Here is a 6,588-nt window from a genome sequence, read left to right as displayed (position 1 = left end):
TAACATTTTGGTAAAAGCGAAGGTTCCACTACAAAAATAGTAATAACCTTACCCGTTTCCAAAATTTTCGTTTTCGTAGAGCTTAGTCTATGTAATATTTTATTCACATACTGGTAAGTATGGTAATTTTAACAACTTTAAATAAAATAATATTTTTTTAAGAAAAAAAAATATTATTACGTTTGTATTTAAATCATAAATGAAGTAAAAATTCCGAAAACGAAAAAAAAGTGTAATTTAAACTTTTTTGTTGACGGTTCGCCGTCGGCGTTACTGCTACAATATTCATGCTAGGTAGGACTAAAAATGGCCTATGTCTACTTTCTCAAAGTAGTGTTTTGTAATTTTGTATAAATATTAAGGCAATAGGATTAGTAGGACTACTTCTGATTGTGACCGCGATGGCTGTGGCTTCGATTCCCATTAGAAAGGATGAATATGTTTAATTTACATTTATTTCTCCACTATGATGAGTTCCACTCAACACGAAATATTTCTAACATTCTACAGAGAGCGGGAAACATAGTGTTTTAAAGCTAGATTCCGTCTGCCTAACTTGCTACGGACAAAAGCCCGAAGTTTCCCGAAGTTTTTTCTAAACATGACAGTTTCGGGTTTATTATTCGAGGAAATATTATGAAAATAAAATAATGAGAGGAAATAAAATGAAGTCAGGTGGAAAACGTAATATTGTTTAGACATTATGCGGAGAACGAAAACTCGAAACTATGTAATGTCTACTTGCGCAGTAATTTGGTAAAAATAGAAGCTGAAACATATAAGCAATTTATTTTTTCAATTTCACGCCTTATCGCGCGTATGGAAGAGTAGACAGAGGAAACTTACTATTAAAGTACACACGTCACTCAATTTTCGAGACATTGCGTGTGAATACCGGAACTCAACACCTCTCTTTGTCTTAGAAACAATTGTTATAAGAAAATCGAATCTACAACCACCTCACTATCAAACCATTTACACTAAAAGGCTGTTTCAAAAAAACATTTCAACACTTGCACAACGTAACATCAAACGGAAAATACAAGTGTTTACGTTCCAGCTTACTCACGTTCACTTGCATACATTTTGTGACTTTGAATTCCACGTGACATTTAAGTGTCGTTAATCTTTTTTAAAGGTGGAATAAAAGCTATGGCCCAATTTTATGGGTTTCAAGTAGCTGCTATACTTTTATTAGCTTTAGTGAAGCTGTAGAGCTTAGCTTAGCAGTGTAAACATCTTTGTAGATAAATTGAGAAAATAATTATTATAAATTTCTTCTGGTTTTGATTGGGAACTGGCTAAACATTGAAAACCTAGAATCACGACACTCCCTACCCTACTTTCCCTTAGATTATTAAGACATTACGTGTTTAGTAGCGCCGCGTTTTGTTTTGTTACAAAAGTAAGAAAAGAAATATAATTTGTTCCCCCCAAATGGAATTCGAATCCACAACCGTCACCAATACAGTCAGACACTGTACCACTGCACTACAACGGCCTCTAGAGTAAATTATAAATTATAGTATGTAAATAGTTACGAGTGTACTGCGGTATTCAACGCGCACTGAGTAATCAGTGTCACTAAAAACTCGACGAGTGCATCTGTTAACCGTCTGCGGCCGTGCGAGTAATTAGAATGAATGTTGCGCTGCTAATTTATATTAAATGCTTATTTAAATTACTTTATATATATAGATATATATATACAGTAAATGTACTGTAATGTATTACTAAATAAAGATTATTAAATAAAGATTTGATAAACAAAGTCCGGCGTAGAGTTCCGCAATTCAACACGCAATGTATCGCAATATATTCATGGCCAGTCGTGACGAAGGGGCATAAAATGTGATTGTAAATGCGACTAGTTATGGGTTCGATCCCCACTCGAGGAAAACAATTATTTATTAAATTTATATTTTCGTATCTTCGCTCTGGTGTCTAAGCAAAGTGCGGCGCTGAGTTCCGTCACTCAACACGGTATGCCTCCATGCTACTGTATGCGGGATACAGCGTGCAGTTCTTTTCTCGCGTTTTTCTCTAGGGTTTGTATAAAGTACGATCTGTTCCACCGACAGTGTGCATAATAAATATATCTTGGTCTTAATTCCTACATTCGAACTACACATTTAGCGGGTTTCAAGTGCAGGTTAGGTTAATTTAGCATACATTAGTTAAAGAATTAACGAAATAACTACTGATAAAACAAACCTTTAGAAATTAATATATTACAATACATTGAGTAAATTGAGCTTTTACAAGCTACAATCATTGTATATTAATGAAAGGCATTATTGTCAAAGTACACAGTATTGTAAACTACTTATTATTACCTATTGCATAATGCCTTACAGTGCAGTAATAATTTTGTTGTTAACAATAAAAATAAAGTATTAATTAATTATTAATTAATACTTTATTATTTCTTTTGACCAGCTATCAAAAGGAATAATAATTAATCAATTATTATTCCTTTTGATGATTAGTTTTCATATTTATGCCAACTTTATGCTCTTTGCGGGTCATAATTTTATTAAATGGCATATTGACATTGGTTTCTATTTATTTTTATATATATATATATTTCAATTAATATATCTACTGACAATGATTTAAACTTTTTTTAGCCTTACGCTATATATTTGCAAAGAGTAGCCCACTTTTCGCAGGATACAGCGTGAGAGATAATCTAGACGAATCCAGTTACCAATCTGAGAGATAGTCAAGAGTCTCTGTTCTCCGGTTTTCGCTCGAATTAAAGACTCGGCACGTCAAGTAGTGGAACTTGACGCTGTCTTTCCAGTACAGGGAAATGAAAATAGTTGGATAGAGAACTAGTAACAACTCGTGGCCAGCGGCACAAGCGTGTGACTGTACCGCGACGGTTGTGGGTTCGATCCCCACTCGAGGAAATTAAATATATATTTACATTTATATTTTCGTTTCTTCGCTCTGGCGTCAAGGCAAAGAGCGGCGTTGAATTCCGCTACTCAACATGCCTCTAGAATTCGGCGGAAAGTGGGTAACGGTGTGTTTTGACACTATTCCCTCTGCCTATCCTGCTATTTGCGGGATACAGCGTGAAGAATAAATAAATAAATAATGGTGTGGTGTCGTGGGACACCAGGTAGAAACGAAGTTGCTTCGGCTAATGTAGAATCGACACAAATTGCAAAAAAAGTCGTGCTCAATTTTAAGGTTTTCTTGATTTTTCTCTTAAATTTTGCTGATTAGTTTTTATTTAAGTACAAGAAAGTATTTAGGAAATTCAGTATTTTAAGAAATAATAAATTACTTAAAATAAAAAAACATCGTAATTCAAATTATCAACTAAAAAAAGAAAGAGGGAGAAAGAGAAAGGCGTTATACACTACTCGTCTGTGTATGTGACTGTCGCGCCTGCGCACGTCTCATTTAACGGTTTTATTCCACGCATTTTTCTTACGGTTTTACTATCACATTTTTTTCAGTTCGGTCACGCAGCGAAATCCCTATCCCTTCCAAGCCTGCCGTAAGAAGCCTTCCAAAAAATGAATAAATTCAAAAACCCTTTAATTCTTAGTTTTTGCAGCATTGTTAAGCCAACGAACGGGTCGATCGTAGGAGCTAAATGAATTAGCAGACGCTCATGCCCGTCGGATGCGGATCGACTGCGGATCGTGACTAATCATTGCACCGCTCTGTTGTGTACCAAATTGTAGGGAATTGCTTATTTTATGTTTTTTTGCTCGTTATATTAAAGTGCGGTGTTAAGTTGCGCCACTTAATACTCAATATTTCAAACTTGTGGCGGAAAGTGGAGAAAGGAGTGTCGTGACACTAAGTTCGTTCTGTCTAAAACTAAAAAAACGTACAATAAAAATATATTAACTTATTTAAAAATTAATAAATACAAACAAAGCTTTTATAACTCGAAACAATATAAAAGAAAATACACCGAAAATAAAGGAAAAGCAAGAAATTTAAAACAAAATATATATACCTACTTTTGAAATATTTAATCGCGCACTTAATCCGAGGCTAAGTTATTTTTTGCCCAATTTAAAGGCAGCTTATTCTAGTCACGGCTGTTTGCTTAACAAATAACAATAATTTACTATTGGAGCGGAAACAGGAAGAAAATATCGTGGATTCGAGTGAACAGAGTAGGTAGGCAAAATTTTTAGGTTTTATAAAATATAGAAATGTGTGTTGAGGCCGTCTGTCTGTAAATGTGACTATTGTCGGTTCGATTCCCATGAATAACTGAATTACATAACCATCGTGCTTTCAATCCTGGTAACTTTCCGGTTTTTCAATATTGGAACCTGTCCCACTGCAAAACGGTGCTTAAAGGCCATTACAGAAATAACCCTTTATTATAATTGAAAATTAAATCTTATTATATCGAAATTTTATTCTAAAACAAAGACTAAATCTAGGTTTAATTTATTCCATTTGAGTCCTAAAGAGCTATACAAAGCTAAAACCTAAATAAAGAAGACCTAACTCATAGCGTGACGTATGAAGCCGTACCTGGAATGTGGGTACATAGAAAATCAGTCATAATACGTTTTTGAAATTAAAATGATATAAGAAATAGATAAGAAATATTAAATTTATACCTTATTATAATGATATAAAGTTTTAATTCGCTCACAAGAAGTATTGTAAGAAAAAAATTAAATGCTAAAATGAAATCGTTTTATTCGCATAAACAGTTTCGCGAGCTTAGCGTTGGATAAAAATATTGGTTAAAGCCAACGTTATGGTTGCTAATTACTTCTACAGCTATTGAAGATTTGAGCAAGTCTAAAAAAGTCCTGATGAGTTTCATGCGCTGTTCTTCTCAGGTCAGAGTAACTTCGGTGTTAAATTATTTATTGTTCCAAAATTATGTAACTTCTTATTTTCAATAAAATTATTTAATGTATTTTTTTTTTACTTTCTGTGCCTAAGCTAATCAAAATGAAAAGTAAGTGGATTATCGTTTTGATTACACCTCCCGACTCCCCTGCGTTGTCTGACAGTCATTGAGTAACGGGGGGGTTTATGTAGATTATTATATAAATTTATGGTACAGCCGTCGTGGTGCATCATCTGATCGTAAGCAGGATGATTTTGGATTCGAATCCCACTCGAAAGTAATAATAGTTTCAGGAAATTAAAATATTTTTTCTCCCGTGTTGGGAACTGAGTTGTTGACAAGACAAAGCGCGGCGATGGGATTTGCCACTCAACATGTAACGTTTCCAAAAATGGGGAATAGACTATCAGGGTAGGTTCCAACTGCCTATCTTTTTATAAGGAAAGCGTGCCAGTTGAGCACTAATTACTTCGCCAATATTACGTTAAAGGGAGAACACTCGAAAGAGGTTATATGGTAAACAAGAGATATTGAGGTGGGTAAAGTGTATGAAATCACGAGTGTGATAAATTCAATTAGACTACCAGGCATGAAGCCTGTACGTAATTAAATCATGATGAAATAAGAAAATACAATAACATTTATTTCATTTTAATAATTATTGCTAGCAGTTCACCGATACTTGCTTTCAACTAAATAATGGTGTTATTAATTGAAATGAAAATAATTAAACATAATTATTTGACTTAAAGCAGGTCAAACGTCTACACAATGTAAATTAACAAAGAAATACGAACGCAACACTTAACAAGGGCGGGGAACACTCGAAAGTTGCGTCATTAGGGAAGTTAATTAACAAAAGAGGCTTTATCAGAAAGTTGGAGATTTATCGTTACAAGTATTCCATTAAAAATTGAATCTCAGGAATGAATTAGATCTATCTATATAATATATTAATATTAAGAAATTGAAGATTTTGTTTGGTTGAACGCACTAATCTCAGAAACTTATGGCTCGAATTAAAAAAAAAAGTTTGTTGGATAGTCTATTTATCGTGGACGTCTTATTATTATTATATTAACAAAATTACATTAATTACATATTAATAAAAATTACATTATATTAACAATAACGAAATATAATAATTATTTCCTCTGAGTGAGGATCGAACCCACAATCACCGCAATTACAAAGCTGCACCTACTGCTCTACGAAATAAAAATAATAAAGCTAAACACACTTAAGCAGAGGTTTAATGAACACCCTTCACATTGTTTTATGTTAGTAAGCAAACAACCCTGTATACAGTAATCCTTTCTAAGTGATAAGCTAATTCCACTCAGCAAGCGCGTCGTTAAACTCGTCTTCGCTAAAACAAACTATTATACTTTAATACTAAATACTTTTAGCGTATCCTATTTTTGCTCGAGTTGAAATATTCTTTTCCATGGAAATTAAATTTAATTATAAATATCTAGTCAAGTGCGAATCGGATTTGCCAACCGAATGTTCCGTACCAATTTTAGGGTTAAGATAAGCTTATAAAACGCTTTCATTGTGTATGAAATGAATGATTTTTCTTTATGACATTCCTATAAATTTTCACTTTTCGGATATTTTCCGTAAGTTGTATAGTAAGTTCTCACTTCGTTCTAAATTTCATAACTGTAGGTCATCGGGAACTGCCTTATACGAATTACATACAAAATGCAACAAAAAGAATGCATGAATGCTCGTAT

The sequence above is a fragment of the Heliconius melpomene genome, chromosome 13, assembly GCF_056956725.1.
Source record: "Heliconius melpomene rosina isolate 202511_hmr_F chromosome 13, ASM5695672v1, whole genome shotgun sequence".
Taxonomy (NCBI): domain Eukaryota; kingdom Metazoa; phylum Arthropoda; class Insecta; order Lepidoptera; family Nymphalidae; genus Heliconius; species Heliconius melpomene.
This window is presented reverse-complemented; position numbering follows the sequence as displayed.